Source organism: Pteropus medius, unplaced genomic scaffold (genome assembly GCF_902729225.1).
Source record: "Pteropus medius unplaced genomic scaffold, Ma_sr-lr_union100, whole genome shotgun sequence".
Classification (NCBI taxonomy): Eukaryota; Metazoa; Chordata; class Mammalia; order Chiroptera; family Pteropodidae; genus Pteropus; species Pteropus medius.
The window spans coordinates 13,558,961-13,585,220 of NW_024342473.1; the positions used below are offsets into that span (position 1 = coordinate 13,558,961).

The following is a 26,260-nucleotide window of genomic DNA, read 5'->3' on the forward strand; positions in this document are numbered from 1 at the left end:
AATTTAATCCAGTATGTTACAGGAAATAATTAAAAGATTTTAAGTAAGAGTCTTTTAGAAAGACGATCTGGCAGCAAAGTAGAAAATGGTCTGGAGAGATGCTATATCAGAAGCAGGGAAGTAACTGGGATGATGCAAGTAATAAGTGATAAAGTCCAACCAGAGAAGTGGGGATGGAGAGGAAGAGAGAATATTTTTAAGAGGAATCATTCACAGGACTTGGAACTTTTAGAATAAATGAAAAGGGAGAGTCCAGCTTCAGCAATTGAGTGGATGTTGCATTAAGCAACATTAAGATATGAAATATCAATAGATAATCAGGTTTAGTAGAAAGATAAGAACCATTTTAGACATGCTGATTAAAATATAATGAGTACTGGACTACAATGCACAGAACCTTGAAAGTTGATGATATTTAAATTCTACTTCAGTACTGAAGGGCTGAAGCTCCATTTGATGATGGGAGAAAATAACAAAGAAATCTCAAGTCAGAAAGAAAATTTCAGAAAAAATGGTTTAAATCTCATAGTTGAACCTGGAAGAGGTTGTCATTTCTGCTTCTCTCACAATAACTACTTATAAAACAAGTCTATTAAATTTAAGCAAAATTATATTTTTAACTTTGTCCAAGAGGCGTACAAATATTGTAAGGCAAGTTTAAAGATTGGTTTTAGACAGTTTTCTAAGCTTCCCTACTTTCACACAATATAGCTAATTAATTAATACTGAGGAATAGGTTCTGGACTCAATTATCACAAAAGGACCCAAACTGAAGAGAAGAAAAGTCTCAGTTCCATAAACAGTAGGACTCAAAAGGCAAGAGCAAAGAGAAGAGATTGCACCTGGATAACAATCCTCTTTCCATAAAATTGGTTATATTCCCAGTGTAATTCATTTGCAATGTTTTACTCTGCCAATTACCCTCCTTCAAGGGAAATGCAACTCTTTTCCCTTTTTCCATATATTTTTATTTGGTGGAGAAGAGGAAGGGAACTAACATGGACTTTGTTTTGCTGCTAGACTTGAATTTTTCATCTATATTTAAAAAAATGATCTGTTTTCATCACGATTAATGGCCTATTCCTGATTACTAAACACAAGGCCACCAAAAACTGACAAAAAGTTGTATTAGTGTTCCATTACTTTAAATTAGAGTCACTTTTGACCAATGTTTCCTCTCTCCAGCCTTTAAATCCTCAAAGTCCTGGCTATTCCTACTTCTCTAAGAACAGATGCTCTAGGGAATAAGAGAAGATGAGGATGGGGAAAATGAGAGAAAAGAATCTTTTCTCTAATGTATTATAAAGCATAGGATAGATGCAGAGAACTAGCTAGCATCATAAACCAGGGGCAATAAAAATCCTCACTGTTCAGACAAAATTTGTTTAAATTAAACTCTCTAGCCTCTGCCTATAAGCCGAATTTACTAAATAAACTCTACGATAAACCAGTGTATGACCTAAAGCAAAAGCCTGAAATATTTTGGTGAAGTCACCAAAATTTCCCAAAATCTTTAAATGCCAAGATGATAATATTTTACAGTCATATGCTGACTGTCAAATAGCTTAAAGGTCTAACAGCAGCTCCCAACATACTTTCTGAACACCTCAACACTAGAAATTTCTGAGGGAAATCTAATCCAGCTGAATTTTTTTTTTTAAACCGCCTAATGTAATAGGGAAGGAGATGAACCTCCCCAGAACACGACTCTAGAGTATGTATTCCCAGTGAGGGCGATACTACCCGAGGGGGCAACAAAACCCCTAAGATAGTATGACAGTTTGGGTTCCACCAAAGGCCAACAGTACAGAGATATACAACATACATCTGGTATTAAAATTTCATGAAAGGGAGGCAATTAGGGGGAAATGTCTAAAAAGTCTCCTTAGGAAACATTAATGAAGAAAAAGACTGAGAAACACTGTTTAAGATCAGGGGTCCACAAACCTTTTCTGCAAAGGGCCAAATAGTAAATATTTTAGGCTCTGAAGGCTGTACAGTTTGTCACTACTCAACTCTGCCACTATAATATGAAAACAGCCATAGATGACACATAAAAGAATGAGCGTGGCTGTGTTTCAACAAAATTTTATTTATGGACAATAAAATTTTAATTCCAGATAATTTTCACGTTTTTTTTAACCCATTTAAAAATGTAAAAATTGGCCCAAACATCCATCAACTAACAAATACATAAAATGTGGTATATATCCATATGATGGAATATTATTTGGGAATAAAAAGGAATGAAGTATTAAATCATGCTACAATATGCATGACCCTTAAAAACATTATGCTAAGTAGAAGAAGCTAGTCACAAAAAATTTCATATAATTCCATTCACATGAAATGTCCATAGTAGAAAAATTTATAGAGACAGAAAGTAGATTAGTGATTACCTTGGGCTACCATGGTGTATACGTGTGTGTGGGTGGTAGGGGGAGCAGTATTTGGGAAAAGGAGGAGCTGATTACTATAGTATATAAGGTTCTTTTGGGGGTGATAAAATGTTCTGAAAATAGATATTGGCGAACCATTCAACTCTGAATATACTAAAAACCATGGAATTGCAATGCTTTAAATGGGTGAAATTTATGGTACATGAATTATATCTCAATAAAACCTTTTTTTAAAAAGGGTTAACGCCACTCTTAGCTCATGGACTGTAAAAAACAGGAGGTGGCCCTGATTTGGTCTGCAGTCTGTGGTTTGTCAAACTCTGTTCTGGATATACCAGTTCAGCAAATACGATCTTCAAGGAGGAGAATATGTACTAACCTCTTAGGAGTCCAACACTGATTAAAAGAGGAAAGATTTTTCATGGCCGTGCATGAAAAGCAAAGGCTACTTTGTAGGAAATGCAATATGCAATAAGAACTTACATCCAGGTTACCGTGCACAATCAATAAACCAAATCAGACACTCAAACTTTAGAATGTATCGGAATCATCATGGGAGAAGCAGGAGATTTTTCAGACAGACAGATTGCTAGGCCTCATACTCCCAGAGTTTCTGAGATGGTAGGTCTGGAATAGAGATAGAAACCTGCATTTCCAACAGATTTCCATATGATGCTGATGCTGCTTCTGCTGATCTGGGGGCTACAGTCAGAATCACTGATCTAAACTAATAGACTGTAACTAGTAAAATATTTATTATAGTCATATATCAGATATAAACATCTAAGAAAAAGTGAAGATATACCTTCTTTTATTTCTTTTATTTACTCCAGTGGGTCTTGCTCTTTGGCTCCGAAAGCAGTATAACAAATATTTTCTTTCAATGTGCAATGTGGCTGTATGTAGTCATAAAACCTCCTCCTCCTTCCTTAAGACTGAAGCTGACTATTCATAAACCATCAGAGCCGTAGGTACTTTTTTTTGGACACGGGTACATGGACAAAGCTCTTAGTGTTTTTCAGAGGCTCACTAACATCATTTTCAAAGGAAGTCTACGCAGCAAAAGGTGGAGAAACAAAAACAATCTAGACCAATGAATCACAGCCCAACAGTGTTTACTTAGAGCACCTGACATGGCTTTATCTACAGAAACAAAAACCTGGGGACCAAGATCCTTCGCGCTGGGGAGTTTTGTCCAATACCCCACAGCTTTCCATCTTCCTCTACCATCATAAATTGAGTTATTAGAAAGCAGAGCAGAATCATCCATGCAGAAGAATTCCAAATAATTATGTGGATACTATCCTCAAGGAGGAGAGAGCACTTGACTCCTCACTCCTTAGGTGTGGGCTACACATGGTGAACTCCCTCTATACAGTACAGTATTTTCAGAAAGGGGAGAAAAAAGTAACTTGACAGTATAAAAACCTGACCAACACTATCTTAGTCAGGTGATCAAGTTCAATATCAACGGTGATAAATCATGTAAACAGTATGTACCTTTAATGTAATGGGGTGAAAATGTTACTTTAACTCTGTGGTTCTTCTTCCTAAAATCTGTTAACTCCAGTCTAATCCTGAGGGAAACATCAGATAAACACCAGTTGAAGGGCATCCTACAAAATATCTGACCACTATGCCTCACAAGTGTCAATTAAGGTCATCGAAACCAAGGAAAATCTGAAAAACTGTCAAGGTCAAGAAGAGTTTGAGGAGACATGATAACTAAACGAAATGTCTCCTGGATGGGATCCTGAAACAGAAAAAGGGCATTTGGCAAAAACTGAGAAAATCTGAATAAAGTATGGATAACTTTAAAATAACATCTTAATACCAATTCAGTAATAATAACAAATGTACCATAAGATGTTATAACAGTGGAATATGGGTATGGAATATATGGGAACTTGTCTCAATTTTTCTGTAAATCTAAAACTGTTCTAAAAACTAAAGTCTATCCCCACCCCCCCAAAAAAAGGCATACCAGTAGCTTCAGGCTAGAGCTAGTGAACTGTTGGAGACTACTAGATCCTAAAACAAAAGTCTTTTCAAACGAAGCAAACACGGCAGGCTAGCTGCACAATATTTAATGTCCATGATAACTCTGAGCTAAAGAAAATCTTAATTCTTCTCTCAATTCTTTCCAAAGAGCATTTAAAGAAAATAATTCATTAAATCTTCAAAAAAAAAATTATAGAGCACAATTACACGATAGACACTGGAGATGCAGAGATAAATAAGAATCCCTGTCTATATCAAATAGCTCACAGATGGAGATGGGGGAGTCTGGGGAGGGGAAGGAATCAGATGTAAAATAAATTACAACAGAGTAAGACAAATCAGTGCCACAATAAAGTCTGCAAAATAATCACGGAAGCAAAGAAGGATACTCATTCGCAATATCTGTTGTAGAAGAACAGGTCTTAATTAAGCTTTACTGTTATTGGGACAAAGTCAATTATGAAAATATATTTACAAAATAAAGTGAGAGAAAGCTCCAATATGCTTTGTGAGGTTTAGAATAGCTGATGGACAGATTACTGGTTATCAAGATATTTTAGGGAGTATAAGTTTCAAAAGTATAATCACAGATCAAACAGTTTTTTAAAGGCTAAAAAAAGAGAGTTAAACCAGTAAACTCTCTTTGCCTCTTAAAAAAAAAATTATTGATAGCTTTCAGGAAATTTGAAAGCAAAAAAAAAGACAAAATGTCTGCTATATGAATTGAATTATTCCATCCTCCAAAGAATTAAAGGCATATCTATGTAAAATATTACATTGTAAATAAAAACATAGTATCTCAGGAGAAAAAAATATGTTTAATCAAAATAACATGAGTAGTACAAAAAGAAGTAATAGCAATTATTCGTACATATGGATGGTGATATTTAACCTTTCTGAGTAACAAATCTAAACACTAACTGTCATCTAGTCAAAGTAGCAGCAGTTATATATCCAAATCGAAGCATAGGAATAAACAATTCTGTACTAAAATAGGCAAGCTAGATTTGGTAAAGAAAAAATTCTAGCAGCTCTCTCACAATTCATCCATCATTTTAAAAGATCTGCATGGCAGACACTGGGGATACGCACAGAAGCTGAGTCTAATAAACAGGAAACAGACATGAGAACAACTGAATGTAATAAAATGTTATGGATGCTAAATACTGCCATGAAGAGTTTAAAGGAAAGATGCCAGGGTAGGCATGGGGTGGAATGGCACAAAGTCAGAAAAGGTTTTGTTGAAGAGGTATTCTTAAGCATGTGGAATGATAAGAATGAATAGCACAGAAAAAAAGGTAGTGAGAGGAAAAAGAACAAATAAAATTAAAATACAACTCTACCCTAAGACAGCCTTAGTTCGATTTATCACTCCAAACACTGTTCTAAAACAGAGGTGAAAAGAAAAGTTTACATGAATATATATCAAAAACAAAAAAGGAGATGTCAGTCAAATTGGATCACTGGGATTTATTTTCCTAAAAGTAAATGCAAAATATAGGTATGGTAGATTACCAAAAAAAAAAAAAAAAAAAAAAAAGTCACAATTTCTTCCTCTCCCTGAATCCACCTACTTGCAATTCTCTCATCAAATGATGAAATTCTATTTCTTTGCTACTTGAACCTGTGCTGGCTTTGTGACTTGCTTTGACCTACAGAAAGTGGAGGAAGAAGAGTATTGCTAGTTCTCTGCCTGAGCTTCAAGAAGATTGGCACACACACACCCCACTTCCTCTTGGGGAAGAAGACGATCATGTGAATAATCCTTAATACGGCCTGCTAGAGCATGCAAAACCACATGGAGAAGGTCTCAACCAAGGTAAGCCAAGTTGGGCACAGATTATTAGAACCATGTAACAAAATCCAGCCTAAACTGCTAACCCTTAGAATAATTTTTAAAAAAAGCTAAGTAAATAGTGGTTGTTTTAAACCATTAAATTGGAGTGCTTGTTATACAGCAAAAACTGAGGTAATGAGTTTGGAAAATATGCAGACAGATAAATTTTTAAATTAAAAAGTATATATTATGGAATTTCGGAAGCAGAGAACTGATAAAAATTCTCAGATTTCCTCATCAGTATATTTCAGAAAATGTCCAGAGCCCCTACAATGTTAAAAAAAAAAATGGGTAAGAGGTGATCTGCAAAAGTATGAATGCTCAAATATTAATCAACAGTAGAATGGTTAAATAAATTGTGGTATGTAGTCTCACAATATCGTCTCATAATGAACTACCATAGGGCAATGACAGTGAACAAATTTCAAATGTATACAATTATGTGTATGACTCTCATGGGTTCAAAAGTGTATGACTCTCCATTTATATAAAAATTAAAAACAGGCAAAACTAATGTATACTGTTAGGAGTCAGCATAGTGGTTAGCCTCAGAGGGCTTGTGACTACAAGATAGCACAAGGAAAGTTTCCAGAGGTTAGTAATGTTGTTTCTTTCTTTCTTTTTTTTATTTAGTAATGTTTCTTGATCTGGGTGCTGGTTACATGAGTGTGTTCAAATTATGAAAATTCACTGAGCTGTAAGTTTATAAGTAGTGTACTTTTTGCATGTATAATAAAATGTTGTTTAAAAGTACATATTATTCTATGTAATTAGTAATTATTACCTTTGCTTATTTACTTATATATTATTATACTTCCTGAATGTTATTAAAAACTTAAGACATACATAAATATTGAAATAGTATATATTGCTGTACTTTGATTGGCATCTCTACCACTGATCTGTCTTTCAGCTCAACATCTCTTAGTCAAAATACACAGCTGTTCTTTTTACCCCTTCCTAGTGTAAATACAACCACCTAGCAAACCTAAACAATTCTGGGAGAAAAATCAGGAAAATGGGAACAATCATGTCTAAGTACACATGTATATGAATCTCCTATAGCCTTCCTTGGAATCAGAGTCTTCTACCCTTCTTGCTATTTTCTTGAAGCAGTTAACTGATATATGCAGACTGGGGATAGGGTTTCAGGCAGTTCATTTGTATACAACTAAAAGTAGTTTCTCCTTTAAAAATGAACAATCTGAAATACAAAAAAATCTACGTAGAGTTTGTGGGCAGATGGTAAGAAAGACTGAGGAGAGGAAACAGGATAGTGATTGAAAAAACTGAGTACACAGGGATTCTCTCTTACAGCAAGGATCTGAGGGGCTCTCCATAGGATAATCCCAATGGCCAAATTCAAAGTACTAATTACTTATGTGTATTTCATTTAAATATACTCATTCAATATTCTCATATATATTCACATATATTTTGGATTTTATTATTACCATTCCAAAGGTTATTATTCCTTGAGTTTTCTTCTTCTTTATTTACTCAAATACTCATGCACTTTAGGGTGAAGAAATGTGAGATAGCACTGAGAAGACCTGCTTAAACCACCAACAGAGGTGCAGACATCCATACAACATCTAATGATGTGGTCTACGACAAGTTTTTCTATTGCTGTTATTCTAGGGGGAAAAAAAACAAGCCAATAATGTTATATTTGTGAAGCTTACATAAGTCCCAATATTTCTTTTTGTGTTTTGGATTAAATGAGAACAGAAAACAATCTCACCATCTATTAAGCCCAGACCCGAAACTTGAGTAAATGAAGAAATACACTATGCTCTTAGGTGATAAACCAATATTATATAAAGGTAATGCAATAGTCTATTACGTTATAAAGATCATTTCTCTCTCAAATTAAATATACAAAGTCAACGTCATTCCAATCGATAGCCGAATTTTACTTTGGGAAGAATATAATAAAACATTTTTAGAGCTAGTATAGAAAATAGGAACATGAGGACAATTTTGTCCTGTTACAATAGCCTAACATGGCACTTACTATGTTACATACCATTAAAAGAGCTTTAGATATATTAATGCATTTAATTCTCACAATAACCCTAGAATGTATGTAATAATTAGGTAATAATAAAAAAATGTAAAACGTATTTAAAATAATCCTCATTTTACAGATGATACTGAGGTCTAGAGAATTTACATAACTCACACTAAGTCATCTAGCTGATAAATGATGGGGCTAGCATTCAACTAGTCTAACCCCTGAGTTAATAAGCTCTTAACTATCAGGTATGACTCCTCATAGACATTACGATATTTCACAGGCCCATACTTATCATTAAAAGTATGATATGATATAATAGATGGCTGGACTGACAAGAAAGCCCAACAAGACACCCAAATATATATGACAATTTAGATTATGTTAAGATGGCATCTCGAATCAATGAAAAACTATGAATAATTTTCAGTAAATGATGTAAAGACAACTGGTTCTCCAAGTGGGTGTTTAAAACAGAATGTTAGATTCTTACAGCACACCAAAATAAATATCAAATGGTTTTAAAAAACTAAATTCAAAACCAAAATACTTAGAGTAAACAAAAATACAGGTTAATATTTTTATAATCTTGGAATAAGGATATTCTTTTTAGGTTACACATAAAATTCAGAAGTCATGAAAACAGACCAGCAGGTTTCATTAAATAGAAATTTCTGTAAGACTAAAAACACAAAAATTAACTTTAAAAAAAAAATGTCCATTTTCCCCATAGTGAAATTCCTATCAAAATTCTAGCAAGGTTTTCTTGTAGATATAGGTAAGCTAATTCTAAAATTTATATGGAAAGGCATTGGCCTAAGAATAACTAAAACAATCTTGACCCAAAAAAATAAAGTGGGAAGAATCACTCTACCCTATATTAAAGCTGATTAAATAGCTACAGTAATCAGACAATGTGGTATTGGCAGAAGGTTGACACATAGATCAATGGAACAGAGCAGAGAACCAAGAAACAGACATATAAGAGTTCGCTCCAATGATTTTTGACAAAGGCGCAAAAACAATTCAATGGAGAAAGGACAGCCTTTTCAACAAATGGTGCCGGAACAACTGTACAAACATAGGCATACATACAAAAAATGCACCTCAATCTAATCTTCACATCTTCTATAAAAGTTAGCTCAAAATGGATCATAAACTGAAGTGTACAACATATATAAAACTATAAAACTTTTAAAAGAAACATAGGAGAAAATCTTCAGGATCTAGGGCTAGGCAAAGAGTTCTTGGGGCTTGACAGCAAAAATACAATCTATAAAAGGAAAAATTGATAATTGGACCTTACCAAAACTAAAAACGTTTGTTCTGTGAAGAGGATGAAACTCATATGAAGAGTATGAAAAGATAAGCTACGTATTAGGAGAAAATATTTGCAACCATATATATCATAAAGAACTGGATCTAGAATATATAAAGAACTCAAAAAACAACAGTAAAGAATTAAAAAATGGGCAAAAGACATTCAGAGACATTTCACTAAAGAGGTTATACAGATGACAAATAAGTACATGAAAATATCTTCAACATTGTTAGTCATTAGGGAAATGCAAATTAAAACCACAACTACTCACCTATCAGAATGGCTAAAATAAAAAATAATAACCCTAAATACTGCCATGGATTCAAAGAAAATGGATCTCTCATGCACTGCTGGTAGGAATGTAAAATGGTACAGCCATTCTGAAAAATAATTTGGCAGTTTCTTAAACACTAAACACACAATTACCATATGACCCAGTAATTACACTCTTGGGCATTTATTCCAGAGAAATGAAAACTTACATGTTTTCAAAAAAACCTGTATATGAATGTTCATAGCCATTTTTTTCATAATAGCCTCAAACAGGTGATTGGTTTAACAAACTGTGGCACATATACACTCATGCCGTAGGAACTCAGCAATAAAAAGGAATGAACTATTGATAAACGCCACAACCTGAGTGAATCTCCAGAGAATTCCGCTGATTGAAAAAAGGTAATTCTAAAAGGTTATGTACTGTGCGATTCCATTTATGTAACATTTTTTATATGACAAAATTTTAGAAATGGATAACAGATTAGTAGTTGCCTGGGATCCATGGGGGGTGGTGTACAAAGAGGGAGGTGGCTATGGTGTAAAAGGACAACACCAGGGATCCCTGCAGTGATGGAATTGTTCAGAATCTTGACCATGGTGGTGAATAGACAAAACTACATATGTGATAAGATTGTAGAGTTACATGCACACACACACACACACACACACACACACATGCACGCACGCATAATAATACTCATTGACAGTAAAATGGCAAATCTGAATAAGACTGGTGGATTGTATCAATGTCAATATCCTCATTGTGATATACTAGTTTTGTAAAATGTTACTATTGGGGGAAAGTATAAAAAGGAATCTTTGTATTATTTCTTACAACTGCATGTGACTCTGCAATTATCTCAATAAAAATGTCAATTAAAAACAAGGTACAGACAAATGACAGACAAGAAAACAGCTGTAAGAAATAATATAGACAAAACCACACTGAAACTACAATAAATGATTTTCTAAAAGATTTAAACCCACAAGGAAGGGAAAGAGACAACAGTAACATTTTAGAATCTAGAAAACAAATAAAAGAAAGGTAACTAAGCTAAAAGAGCTCAGAAACTGGTAGCACCAGATAGCTCAAGGTGGAGAGGCTGGTGATTCATTCAGTATGAATAAGACTGAAAACTGTTCAAGAAGCAGTTATATCCTTAATGCCTTTTCTCACTAGGATACCCTCCCCAACTCAAGAGACTACAGGTTTATTCTCTGGAGAGGGTCGAATAGAGGATCTCCAGTCTAGGGTGCTCCAGGCATAGGAAAGGTCATGAAGACTATACCTAAAATAAAGAGATTAACTGTGGACTTAAGCATAATGGATGTTGAAGGCTGAGGCCCCAAGTCCTCTTTTTTTTCACTTAGCATAATGGATGTTGAAGGCTGAGGCCCCAAGTCCTCTTTTTTTCACTTGGCATGAAGGAAGCTGGCAGTCAGTCCTTGTCATCCAGGAGAATTAGAAGAGGGTTTTTTAAGGAATCTAATAAACCTCTGAGGAAAGACCTAAAAGATACTGACATCTAAGGTTGACCAACTTAGGCATCTCACTGTGGAGTTTACCATAAATGTGCCCTGCTGATGCACTCAGGGCTTCCAATCAATCTTTCATTACCCCATCTCAAAGATATTTAAAACATGGGCAGGCAACCAAGGAATACCAGGTATCTGAGGAAAACCTCTAACACAAAAGAGATCAAAACCAGTATTTCATAAATGAGTCGACCGAGGCTCATATTAGCTAAAAATGAGATTAGTGTTCACCACACTGCACAGCCCATCCACATGTTTCAACAAAAATTTAATGGGCCAGGTACTACTAAAGGTGCTTGGGAAACAAGGGTTAACAAACCAAACAAAAAAAAATCTCTTTGCTGATAGAGATTATATTCTAGCAGATAGAGTCAGGCAATAACGATAAACATAATAATTGAGTACACACTTAGTAAATTAGAAGGAGATGAGGAGATTAGTACTTTGAGAAAAAACGATGGGGCAGAGTAAAGGAGTGAAGTGGGTGGTGCAGAGGCAGTTGTAAACTTCAAGTAGGGTGACGTTTCAGTAAAAACTTGGAAATGAGAGAGTTGACAGTGCTGTTACCTGTGAAAAGAGAATTCTAGAAGCTGGAATTTTCCGTTTAAGAGCCCCAAGGCAAGAGGAGCAGGCTGAGATGATCAAGGAAAAGCAGAGTCCAGTATGGCCGGAGAGGAGTGAGAGAGGGGGAAACAGGAGATCAGACAGGCCACAAAAGTATGGCAGGGAGGACCACAGATCAAGTAGGGCCTTAGAGGCCACTGGCTTTTTCTGTGAATGAAATGGAGGGCCAATGGAGGGTTCTGAGGAAAGGAGTGATAATGACTGAATAAGTTTTAAAAGAATAACTATGGCTGGTGTGTTGAGACTGCGTGGCAGCGAGGAACACCCGTAAGGAGAGAGAGAATAAAGTCTCTCAGAATTTTAGAACTGATTGATGGACCTCGAAATAATCATGCTAAGCGAAATAATCCAAACAGAAAAGGTTGAAAATCACATGATATCACATATGTGGGATATAAACCTAAAAGCAACAAATGAACAGGACAAACAGAGACTCATGGACATGGACTATAGACTAGTGGTTACCAGAGGTGGGGGGTGGGGTGGGGAGTGTAGACAGGGTAAGGGGACAAATCTGTGGTGACAGAAAGAAATCTAACTATGGGAGGGGAACACACAGTGTAAATATATATATATGCCTTACTGTTAAAATGTACAGCTGAAACTTACTGGATTTCATTAACCAATGTCACCATAAAAAAATTAATTAATTAAAAAAAAAAAAAAGAACTTTAGAACTGACAAGGGCCTTGGGAATAATTTTTTCCAAGTCTTTCATTTCAGAGATAAGGAAACTGAAATCCAGGAAATTGTGTTTTCCAAAGTCATGTATTAATGTCTGGAATAATCCATTTTGTATTTGTGTAGCCTTTTCAGTGCTTTCAAGTTTATCATCTTATCTTGTGCTCAACAATCCTCTGGGCAGTTCATAGGGTAGCTGATGGCTGACATTCATTTACAAGACAGCTGGCCAAAATTAAAGACCAGGTCTAAAATATTCTCTCTCAAACTCAATATAAAGCTATTAACTGTCTATACAAGAGTGAGTCTGAAACTGTATCCATAATATCACAAAATGCTAAATAACCTAACTAATTAAGATCTTCAAGTAACAGAAATGACTCAATTTTACATGATCTAATCCTATGGCTCTATAGCAGAGCCAAGGCTACCAAATGTAGCTCGTGTGTATCAGGTAGTGTGATATACAGTACAAATTAGGAAAAGAGGCAGTAATTCTGAGGCAAATGGAAAATACCAATTTTGTTCTCCATGATACTACGTGCTCAGGTCTCTTCCTTTTCCCTTTCTTTCCTCCCCAGTTTCATCCTATTAAGGTCTTTCTCAGGTTAGAGAGCAACTGGTAAACAACTAATTCCCACTGGATAGCTGTTGATAATTGCACAAGGCATTACCTCTCTCCAGGGGTATGTGTGCTTGAATAGGAAATTCAAAATCTTCAAATCCCCAAAAAATTGTAGCAAGTTAGCATGGAATATTATTTTAAAGACAACTAAAGAAAAAAAAAATAGATAAATTAGACTTCATAAAAATTTAAAACCTTTGTGCTTTGAAGGACACTATCGAGAAATTGATAAGACAAGCCATACGAATGAGAAAAAATATTTGACAATCACATATCTGTTAAGAGACCAGTATCCAAAAATATGTAAAGACTCTTATAACTCAATAACAAAAAGGCAAACAACCCAATTAAAATATGGGCAAAGAATCTGAATCGATAGATCTCCAAAGAAGATATGCACATAGCCAATAAGCACATGAAAAGATGCTCTGAATCATTAGTCATTAGTGAAATGCAAATCAAAACTATAATGAGATACCTAGGATGGCTATTATCAAAAAATGGACAATAACAAGTGTCGACGAGGATATGGAGAAATTAGAATCTTTGTACATTTCTGGTGAGAATGTGAAATAGTGCTGCAATTCCAGGAAAATGGTAGTTCCTCTAAAAGTTAAACATCAAGCTATCATATGACCCAGCAATTACACTCTTAGGTATATTCCCAAGAGAACCAAATGCATACTCACACAAAAATTTGTACATGAATGTTTATAGCAACACTATTCATACTTGCCAAAAAGTGGAAACAACTCAAACGTCTAACAATAAGGAATGGATAAACAAATGTGGCATATCTCTGTAATGGACTATTATTCAGCCATAAAAAGGAATTATGTGCTGATACGTGCTATAGCATGGATGAATCTTTAAAATACTATGGTGAGTGAAAAGAGTCAGACACAAAAAGGTCACATACTGTATGATTCCGTTTATATGAAATGTGCACAATAAGCAAATTCATAGAGAGAGAAAGCAGATTAGTGGTTGGCAGGGCCTGAGAGAAAAGAACCGTGATAGTGGTGGGGGTGGGGGTGGGGGAGGTATGTGACTGCTAATGGGTCCAAAGGTTTCTTTTCGGGGGAATGAAAATATTGTGGAATTAAATAATAGTGATAGTTGCACAATTCTGTGACTATACTACAAAACCACTGAATTGTACACTTTAAAAAAGGAAATGTGAATATCTTAGTTTTTAAAAATTTGTATGAGAAAAAAATCTCCATTATATAACCTGTTTAGCTCACCTCTCCCTCTCAAATTCTCCTGTTATCTATCAGTCATTAGTGGGTTCTGGAAACAATTATTTTCTACTTTTTGACAATTAATAAGGAAAGGCAGGACCATAAAGCCATCTGATAAACAAGCAAAAAGCAGAAAATCTGCTCACGGCTTAGGCCACCAGACATCATTTCCAACCTTCCATTCATATGAAATTTAAGTTAATCACATGGAGGATTTTCCTAGATGTCTTTAAATTCTTCAGCCAGGCTCTTGATCAAAGCCTACTATTAGGCAGTCAATCTTGATTTGATTTCTTCAAACCACAGTGCTAACAACAGTTCCAAAAATTAGTCTCAGCTGCTAGAGCAATTATTTTGACTGGAAACTCCTTCTGTCCTATTATATGGAATCCATGTCAAATGAAAAGAAAATCTACAAAATAACCTATCAGTGTAGAATGCATACTTTTAGAGAATATAAATTGAAATATACCCAGTTAGTATCTCTCCCCATTTCTGTCCTGTCGAAAGGTCATAAAGGCATACAGTATGAAGGAAGGTTTCTTTGGGGAATGGCTACAGCTGATATTGCCAATGTCAAAGAGTACTTTTTAGACACCAGTCTCTGGTAGTCCTGCCTAGTATTTTTTTTTTTTTTTGCAATTAATCATGCTATATTTAGCTTTAATTAGGTACAAAGACTTTTCCATTCATGTCACCTAGAGATCATTTCACCCGCTCTGTTTGGCTGCCAGTCTCTTGTCTCTCCCTTCAGCAATAGTGAGGTGGATACCCTTGCCGCAGGGAAGAGGAATCCATGGTTTGCTGCCTTTGCCAATAACGAATATGTTGGAGAGCTGGGTGACAAAGCTGTTGCCAATGACATCTTTTACATGAACCACATCAAAAGAGCCTGGGTGTCCCTGTTGGCGATCACACCAATTCCTTCCCAAGTTAGCACCTATGATTACCATATACAGGTTACCAGTGTCAAACTTGATGAAATCAGTAATTGTGCCAGTCTGCAAATCTGAACGGTCTCATTCACTATGACAAGGGGATCACGGTAGCATGGATGGCGCGAGCATCATGCGTCACCAGTTGAGGGGGATTCCTTTTATGTGCACAAAGGTCTTCCTCACTTTGCACAATTTGTACTTGGCCTCCTCAGGTGTAATCCAATGAACGTCACAGATCAGAAGGAAATTCTCTCTGGTCTTGTCAATGTTGATGAAACCCATCAAACCAGCAGGGTAGGTTACATCAGTCCAGACCTTGCCATCAGTCTTGATAAACTGCTGCATGCAGATCTTCTTTACTTCCATCTCCAGTTAGGGCATACTTCAGTCTGCTCCTTAGGAAAATGATGAGAGGCAGACACTCTTTCAGCTTGTGGGGATTGGTAGATGACAGTTTATCCAGCAACCAATGCTTTGGAGCTGCTAAGCACTTCAGATGCTTCTTGGGACCACAAGCCATGGCTGTGCTGGGTGTGGAAAGAGGGTGTCCCTGCCTCATTTTAACAGTGAAGAAATCCAAAAAGCATTTCTCTACTAGGCCAAGATTTCCATTTTCTTTACCACAAACCTCTTACGAGTTAAATGAAAATCTAAACTTCTATGCGAACATGTAATAAGCTGAATCTCCAGACTAGTCAATAAAAATCCAAATAGAAAATTACACAGAAAAAGATTTGTTTCTGTACAATCGCCTTAACTGAAAAGTTATTCTAAGGGAAAACAGTCCCTATAGCTCAGTTTGTCTCAAGACTCCATGAAAGACAGCCCTTTTCTTTTATGCAACAAGAAATCTTCTAAGACTTTCTTGACCAAGTTCATTAATAACAGCAAATTATGTTAGTGGACACCACAGAAAACTCCTTCCAAAAGGTGGAAAGCAAGTCAACATTTAGCCTTTAAAAACAGCAAAATCATTCCCCCCACACATTCATTCATCATTACTAATTTAAAAAACAAACACCCGGAATTCTAAAGATAATCACAGATGAAGATAATAACTTGGCTTGAGAAGGTTATAAAAACTTAAATATAGAAAGAAGATATAGGAATTTCATACTCCAGGATGAGATTTCATCAAATGTTATAAAATCTAGCCAAGAAGGGCCAGACCAGTTCTCAAATGGGAAAAATAAAGATGCTTAAGGGAACAGGGCTGAGATTCATGAGGTATATATAGATCATGCCCAAGCCAGTCCTGAATCAATAATCTCAGCCAGTTCCACAACATTAAAAAAATTCTTCTGTTAAGAGAATATGGTAGAATTAAATATGATTTTTTTATCTTTCTACATTTTCCAAATTCTTTATAATAAAGCACTTATTACTTTTATGATATTTAAAATTTTTTTTAAAGTATTTATAGTAGGTTTCAACACCTGAATGCTGAGGCTTCACCTGTATAAAATAATCTCAAAGAAACAGAAGATCAAGTGGACTAGGTGCATAATTCACAAGGTCAAGACTGTTTCATGTGCCAAGTAGACAGTTTGCCCCGAGGGCATCAGAGATAACAATGCTTGTACTTTGCTCCAATCTTTTCTCTGACAAAACAGGCTTTTGTCTACAGTCACCAGATGCCTCAGCAAGTGCTTTAGCCAAGTGCTTTAGCCAAGTGCCAGAGGCTCAGAGCCTAGATTACACAGCTGAAGTTTGGTACTCCTATACAGGGATTAAGAAACAATCACCTGCCCACAACTCTATTGAGCAAGCTTTGGCAGCAGCCAGGGCTAGTAAAGAATAATAAGGGGACAGGGGCCCACAGGCACAGTTGCATCTCTTTCCCATACCAGTGCTCTGTCTTCAGATGGCTCACTCTGCTGCCAATTTCAGGTCTTACTGGTCTCCTTGGTTAGCCACCATGGCTGTCTACCCTCTTTAACAAACCATGCTGGCAATGATGGTATTTTAGTAAAACTTAAACACTACCAAATAAACTGAGGGCACCCTGCTTAGGGCACTTTCACAAAAGTTATGAGTCTGGATTCTACCTAGTTAAATCCCTTCTGGCTTTCATTTTGGGACCAGAATATTAATAGGCTGTCCTAGAAAAGTTGTAAAACACTCAAGATCCAACCATTTCCTGTACCTTGAAATGTTAATACTAAGGGGGGGTGGGGGGCAGAAAAAATAAAACAAGAAAAAGAAGGGGGGAAAAAACCTTTCTCTCAGGGCAAGGCCCAGACTCTAGAGACCAGGTCCGAGCCGCCTCCCTGCTCCATTTCCAGCCACACTATCGCCAAAGCCAACAACAATCCTTCTACTTACAGAACCTTCCAAACATTTCTTTCCTCAGCCAACTCTGGAGCCAGGATGAGAGACTCTGTTGGCACATGCCAGTTCTTGTTTATGAGCTCGTTACCACCTCAAAGGCTGCTTGGCCCAAGGCCTGCCCTCTCTTTAAAGGATCTTTCAAACTTCAAAATGGGACCTTTTCTTGGACTCCTCTCAAGTCACTGAGGTGGGTTACTTAACCTACTGCCTCCAGCCTGGGTCCTACCTAAGGACTTCTTTGCGGACTATATTCTTAGGGAACAGTCAAATTCATCCAACATGAAAGGACATTTTACCCACGCATACAAAGTAGAAAAAGACTGAAAGATTTTATGTTCAAGATAAAAGCAAATACTTTCTGAAGTAACGAAGAAAGGGGTCACAAGAAGTGACCAAAATCAGATGATCTTCTCCAATGCTGTCACAGTATACCAAGAGAGTGGGATGGAAGACACCTGTTTTGTTGATAATTAAACTCTGTCATATGCCCAGAGTTTCTTTCTGAAATTCTGTAATAGAAATTTTCCTAAGGTTGACTTTCACACTCTATTGGCTAGGAGTTGAAAAGAGACATTTGGAAGCCAGATTTTCAGGCTATTTTTTGCTCTTTTCCATCCTACTATGAACCCCTTCCTCCCCTAAATTCCACCTTACCTTTTAGGGATTGAGAGAGAAGAATGAAAACCTAGACATACTTAGATGTAGTTACAGGTTAGTGCCTTGTTCTCTAACTGCCTTTGGTGAAAAAAGGATTAAAAAAAAACTTTTTTGGAAACGTAAGATTAACAACAGAGAACAATGTATATATTTAAAACTCACTGCATTTTCATAAACATACACTGCTATGTAATACCCACATCAAGAAATAGTTTCTGCTTAGCAAATGGTTCTGAAATGGAGATTTTGCCCCTTGGGGGACATTTGGCAATGTCTGGAGACATTTCCGATTGTCTCAACTTGGGAGGAATGCTACTGGCATCTAATGGGTAAAGGCAAGGATGCTGCTAAACACCTTAGAATACACGGGCCAGCCCCCACAAGAATTACCAGCCCCAAATACCAAAGGCACTGGTGTTAAAAAAAAAAAAAAAGTAAACAAACCCCTGGATTATAACAGTCCAGAAACCCTCCTTGTACTTCTTTTCCAGAAAAGACTTTTACTACTAAAATACAAAACTCTTTTGCTCTAGCACAATGCAAAACTCTTCTGCTCTAGCAGAAAAGCTGTTGTTAACAAGATGCCATAAGGAGGTGGAACAGATCACAGATGAAAAACTCACCTTGAAAAACAGAGAAGCAGCGAAATAAAGAAAACAGAACAAACATTTGTTGCTGACCTACAACTACTAGACCACCATATACTATGCACTTACAGTGTACTTTTAATCCATAAAAAAGGAAGAAAAGATTCAGAGAGGTAGGTCATTTGCAAGATTCCACATCAATTAAGTGGCAGTGCTGGGATTCAAACACAGGTCTCATCACAAAGTCTGCTTTCATTTTAATTCCATTATGGAAGTTGAGAATATTTTAGAAGCAGTGAAAAGTAGGAAAAATATAAGAAGTGGTTAAAGTGAAAAGCAAAGATTACTTTTTTATTATTCGTAAGTAGCTTGAGAATCTTTAGATGTCCAGTTCTTCTCATGACCTCCAGACCTTAAGGGACATTTCATTTCCACTTGGTTGTTCATTCAATTCTCTCCTCCAAATTAACTATTATTCATCCTTCAGATATTTACTCAAACTTCTTCATGAATATTTTCTCTGACTCCCACCCTGTTACACATGTGATTATTTGAGTCCATTCTGTCTCTCCTATTAGACGGTATGCCCCATTGGACTTATTCAGTAGCCAGCAAGATGAACTTTGGAAATGGTTCTGAAAGATACAGAAATGTATAAGCAGAATAAATGCAATGAAAGGAACCATTCCTAAGATAAGATCAACATAAGAATATTTAAGAAAAGATAACTTTTAGTAAGTGAGCACCACAGTAAGATCTAAGGTTCCTTTAAAAACATAGTGTTTGGTCTACAGCTATGCCCTGAACAAGCCCAATCCCTTCTGATCTCGGAAGCTAAGCCTGGTTAGTACTTGGATGGGAGACTATCTAGAAGGCCCAGGTGCTGTAGGCATAAAAAGTAAATAAAATAAAAAATAAGAGATTGTAAGCTGTCAAGGTCCTTGTAATCTGTGAGGTCGACCAAGGGTTGCCTTGCCCCCCCCAAAAAAAAAAATACCGTGTTTGTTTGTTTCTTGAGAGGTACTACTTAAGACCAAAAACACCATCTCTTGCTATCAACTCTTAAATTACCCTAATCTCCAATTCCTAGCGAAAACCATCCCAAAAGGGCAATAAACCATTCATTTGCTGTTTTTCTTGTAAAGAGCAAGTAAACAGATGGTAGAGAAAGTGCTAAAATTTGTGTTGTTAAAAATAAAAATAAATCATCCGAGTTTATATTCAAGACTCATTCTCCAATGTTTCTAGTTCATTTCAACAAGCTTTCACCAGTATCAAAGCTCTGTGGGGGCAAGAGAATGGGAACGATTGAAATGGTATTTGCCTGGCTCTTTTCTCTGGCTCTTGGTTATTAGTTACGAAATAGGGGTGAGGGAGAGAATGTGACTATAGAGTAAAAACGAATTGAAACATCTGAAAATTTTAGTCAGATATGACTAAATATGAATATGACATTTTCAGATATGAAAATGTCACTGGGGTACATATTATTTTCCAACTATCTTCCCAGACTTTGCTCTGAATGCCACTTCACGTCACTAATCAATCCAGCAGAAGCTAGGGACAGCCCTACGTAACCTGGCTTCTAAATAAGTCAATCTTTCTTTCCTGTGTATGTGATATTTGAGGTCACCTACTTGCTTAATTCTAAGGAGGTGATTAAAGGGTTGAGAAATGACCTTATTTTAAGCCTTTAAGTCTGCCCTATCCGCCCCTCCGCTTGCGCCCCTCCCTTTGAAAAGAAGCTCCATTTCACAAAGGCTGAGGGGCATAACTCCAGAGCTTCCTAAATCAATAAGCTTAGAATTTCCATTTCTGGGAGCTCTGCCCTGGCCAAACTGCTTCCCAGGGAAAGGCAAAACTGTACTTTTCTTCTTTCTCAGTGATGCTGTGTTGGCCTACACCCAGAATCATTTTTACTTAGTTCTTCGACATGAAAACTTCAGTCCTTTAGCGCAATTGCAATGTTCTGCCCAAGAGCAGCCACTAGCACACAGCCAAAAGCACGGCACTGGCCCCAAGCCTTCAAGTAAGGTACGCTATTCACAGCAGTGTCATCTCTATGCAGTAGCTAATAGCAATTTCAAAATAGGTAAAACCTCATTGTCAATAGTACAGTGGTTTTCTTGATACAACCAATGCTTGTGCCCAGACTGCAATGAATGCCCATGGTAGAACATATAAAAATGACAACTTTTTCCTGGTTAATTATTTTCAGCTGGGGAGGAGGGGGAAATTCCTCTCTAAAACTGCATAACTAAATATAATCCCAACTGGTTAAGATAGGACCAATAACAAATGTAAAAGTGAGTTTCAGAAATAACAAAAAATAATTAAAACAATAGGATTTTTAAAAAGCACGGTTTAGATTTTAGCTGAAAGTCAGAAAAGGACAGAAACAGAGGAGTAGCTCAAAGAAATTACCAAAGGCACTGGGTCTAACTAAGAAAGAGACTAGGCTCAGAGATATTTACATTGGTAAGAAGGGAACAGCTCTGTTCTTCAGTTTCCTATAGGATGGTTCTTGTTTAATTCCAGGGTAAGACCTGAGGTTACCGTACAGAAATGACCTTATTTCTTCAGTGACCAAGGGGACCTAAAGAGAAAGAATATGTGGGTATTGTGAGGGAACATGAAAGTTAGAATTGAAAAGTAAATGCTACAAAAGAATAACATTATCTTAAGCTGGATTCAACCCATGGACCTATAAATTTCCACTACAGACAGAATCTGAACCCCAAGATTTCTTCTACTGTCATAAAATACCTTTCTACACCAAATAGATAACCAGATACACACATTTAACATAATCAAATCAATGATATGTGGCTGGCAAAAAAAAGAAAGAAACAAGAAAAACAATTTCAACAGTTTGGTCCTCAGTTACTCCACTCATTGATATATGCTTTGGAGAGAGCCACAGACAGGAGACTTGAACTGGCTTATTCACTTATCTGGTTTCCAATCCCATGTGCCTCTTATAGTGTAAGCATTTTGCCAGGGTTAGGGTAATTCTAGTATTTACAAATGCATATTTTTCATCAATACAGTGCTTATACAAGCCAGCTTTCATATGAGACCACAACTGAAGAAATAATGGTTCGTTTCAATGCTGAAGGAATTTATAAAGCCAGTATGTCAATTTCCAACATGGCATCATCCTAAGTAATTTTCAAGGGTACTTTCTGATCAAGTGCTTCATACCCTGACTTTAGAACCTGATCCTTATTTATAAGAGATGGAAAAGGACAGAAGAGATAAGAGAGACAAAAATGAAAGAATTTCTCAGCCTCTTTCTGAAATTGTAATAAGCAGTCAGCTTGTTTGATTTCAAGTCCCCACATTCTCAATCCAAGCACATATGTATAATCAAAATGAAAAATGCCTTATGGCATATTTTATCTAAAACAGACACTCCACCAGATGTTTAGAAATCTGCATACTGATGGAATTAAGATCTAGTCTAATATGGTGTATATAAATGTGTAGTTACTTTGTATGATGTCTTTCCCACATTTGCCAATTTTTTCTCCTATTCAGTGGAATATGCATCTGAAATACTCCAAAACCTAAAAAGATTGTTACAAGTATAGATTTATGTAAATTCTGAGAGCATAGGTAACACATATACCAGTACTAAAAATGACATTTTAAATTTTATTATGAGAGCTTAAGGATATGTCATTATAATTTTGCCCAAAATACATTCCATGATGTTTTTAACTACGAGTTTGCAGCATATTCAAGTATGTGTTCATCTCTGATAATAATTAGCATTCTAATTACTCTTCTTTAGGTATGTGACTTAAAATCCCAGCAGGGAAATACTTTATACTCAAAAACATTTAATTCTCTTTTTGACTTCAAAGAAATAGTATGTGTTTATATTAAAAGAAAAAAGGCAAAGAACTTAGACTTCTATTTCTGTGAAGTAATGCTCTTTCTTCTAAAAACAGCATGTTTAATTTGAATGTGTCCAGAAGCAGGCTCAGGAATAAGGTCTTTATTGGATGGTTGCATTATTTTATTTTGGTGTATTATAGATTTCCAGAAAATCAAGAATACCTATTGTTCAACATAAACAAAAAAATATATTCACAAATCAGTGAGAAAAGAAACTGCCTTTGGATTACCTAAACCTGTCTTCCGCTCCCCTCTAATATACATAGAAACAGAATATTACAAGTTGCCTATATGTAGCAATTGTATCCGGTCAACAATTTTGTTGAAGTTTGTCTTAGAAATTCTGGAAGAATAATTTAAAATTTAATCAGTATCACTGATAATGGATACTCTACTTTAAAGGCTATAACTATCAGAAATTCAATAATTAATTCTCCTGATTAAGAAGATAATTAGAAGTCAGATTCGTTACAGCTCTATTCCTAAATAACTGACCCCAACACGACTGAGTAATAAAAAAGGAGAGTTGAAGGAGAATCTTGGGCATGCTATAAAACACTTGAGGATCACATGATATTTAAAGTGCAGTGTAGAGCTCCATTTGGAAATGGCAAAAAGCAAAGACAACTCTAAGAGTTCCCCTGGCTCAGGCTGCAGTAACAGATTCCCAGAGGCTGTATAGTGAAGCTAAAATCCTTTCCACAATGGTAGTAGTTTTTAACCAAGAAGTATATTAAAAGCACCTGCTGAAGTTTTAAAAAAAATATGTACATGCTTGGGTCCCCAGCCCTAAAAATTTTACTCCAGTAGAGCACTTTTACTTTGTAAAAGCTCCAGAAGTGATTCTGATATGCACCTCTAGTTGAGAAGCCTTAGCACCAAGAGACTCTTCATTCAGCCTGAATGTTAATTTTCTCTAACCTCATGCTACTTTTTGCTTGGTGTTTGGTGAATATGTACACCTTTCTATAATACTCTCTGTACCTTTCACTAAGATTTGATTCAGTGCAGAGCAAAGTACTCAACATTAGAAGAAACATATCAAATAGGAAATATCAACTCTAAGCTAGGTACCAGTTTATAAAAAACATAATGACGAGAACCTATTACTAAACAAAAACAGAGGCAAAGAGAAGACATACATATGGCCAACAGGTACATGAAAACATGCTCAACATCACTAATCATTAGGGAAACGCAAATCAAAACTACCATGAGATATTACTTCACACCTTTTAGAAGACATATCAAAAAGACAGGAAATAAAAAGTGTTGGCAAGGATGTGGAGAAAAGGGAACACTTGTGCATTGTTGGTGGGAATGTAAATTGTTGCAACCCCTATGGAAAACAGTATGGCGGTTACTCAAAAAATTAGAAACAGAATTACCATGAGATCCAGCAATTTTACTTTTGGGTATTTATCCAAAGAAAATGGAAACACTAATTCAAAAAGATATATGCAACCCCATGTTCACTGCAGTATTATTTATAATAGCCAAGATATGGAAAAAAAAACCTTTCTAAACTACACTTGTTGAGGATTAACAGAGGGGAAAAAAAACTTTCTAAACTAAAATAATCACAGAGCCATGATTCTTTAACCTGAGATCTGCCCTATACCAAAAGGCGTCCAACAAACCCTTCCAAACAAATCCAGCAGTTAAACAATACAACCCAGAACCTCAATGGCTCCAAATGTCCTGAATCAATCTTTTCTCAAGCCTTCTTAGAAGTCAGCAAGAGTGAGAATATTAGTTATCATAAACTCATTATTTTCTAAAACCTCCAGGGGCTTAACTCTTAAAAGTCTCTAAGGATATCCTTTCCCCTTAATTTCACAATGACCTTGCACCTCATAGCTAATAACATTATAAATAGCAACACCAGCTAACATTTATTACTTACTATATGCTAGGCACTGAGCTGAATGCTTAACCTTCTTCATCTCATCTAATCTTCACAATAACCCTATGAGGTCAGTACTATTATTCACTTTCATATTCTAGATGAAAAAGAGAGGCTTAGAAAAGTTAAATAATTTGAATATCTCTTCTGCTCTCAAAGTCCCAAACCCTTAGATATTCCTTCCAATTTTAGTTTCCTGTCGGTTTGTTCATAAAAAGAAAAGATACGTCTGAATATCACTCAGGAAAAAAAAAATCATACCTACTGTCCATTTACTTTTTATCCTTTAAAGTTTTTGGTGAATTTGATCTTCACTATTAAGAGGGAAGGGTGCTCTCAAATTTTGAGTGGACCTCAAATTTTAGTGTGTATTGTGATAAATGGTAGAGCTAATGTTAAAATACAAATTGCTAGGGCTCAACCCTAGAGTTTCTGATTTGGAGACCTGGGATGGGGCCTGATATTCGATTTTCTAAAACTTCCCAGGTGTTGCTGCTGCTGCTGCTGGTATAGGGGCCAGTGCTTCATGAGACGGTAAGAGGAAGTAATCCCTTCTCTCCTTAGCTATCACCTTCTCATGTGAAAACCCTTCTCCACAGAGTACTTCCAACATGAGAAGCACTCAGGATTTAAAAACACCTCCAAAGTCTGAAAGCTAAAAGCCTTCTTCCGCCCTCCCCTCATTTCACAAAGGCATCGATGTAACCCAGGCAGTGTAAATCCAGAAAAAGAAAAATTAAGGACGGAATAATTGTAAACTGCTCAAGAAGCTCTGGCCATCCACACATTTTACATCTTCAGCCTGATAAGTGTTTCCTTTCGATCTCCTAGGGCAAGAGAAATGCCCAAAGAAAAAGGAAGTAGATTGTTTTGTAATACTTAAAAAAAGAAAAAGGACACACTCAGAAAATATAATAGAATTTTGCCCTACCAACAAAATATCTCAAAATCCTATGAATTACTCTTGTTTTGCTCTCCTTTGTCATACTATCTTGCATCTCAAAAGAGCTATTCTTCTTACCCAAGATGGACCCAAAGTCTACACTTTCTTAGGTAGCTTAAACATTGATTATGTCAAGGTCATATAAGATGAATGACTTCTGGGAATAGAATTTGTTAAAAATGTCTCCTCAGCTAGCCAGAGAAGCTTCTTACTTGGGTGGGTGCTCTCAACCATGACTAAACTGTACTGAGAGAAATATATTTTAAAATATTAATATGGCCTGGCGCCTTCCTGATGCTAATCCTTCCAGGCCCATCCCAATAGCACAACTGGGAAATTAACTGAAGAGAAAAGCAATCTTCCCTCCGCTCTCGACTTTCAGATGCTCCTCCTCTATAGCTTTGCCATGCACAGATTCATTCTATACATAATAC

At 36.2% G+C, this 26,260-nt stretch overlaps 1 protein-coding gene and 1 pseudogene across 4 annotated transcripts in view; both read right to left on the bottom strand.

Moving 5' to 3' along the window:
- ZNF609 (zinc finger protein 609) overlaps positions 1–26,260 on the bottom strand; it is a 177,975-nt gene that overhangs the window by 122,279 nt on the left and 29,436 nt on the right. The gene's annotated exons all lie outside the window — the stretch shown is intronic.
- Positions 15,185–19,967, bottom strand: LOC120604532 (40S ribosomal protein S4, X isoform-like; annotated as a pseudogene).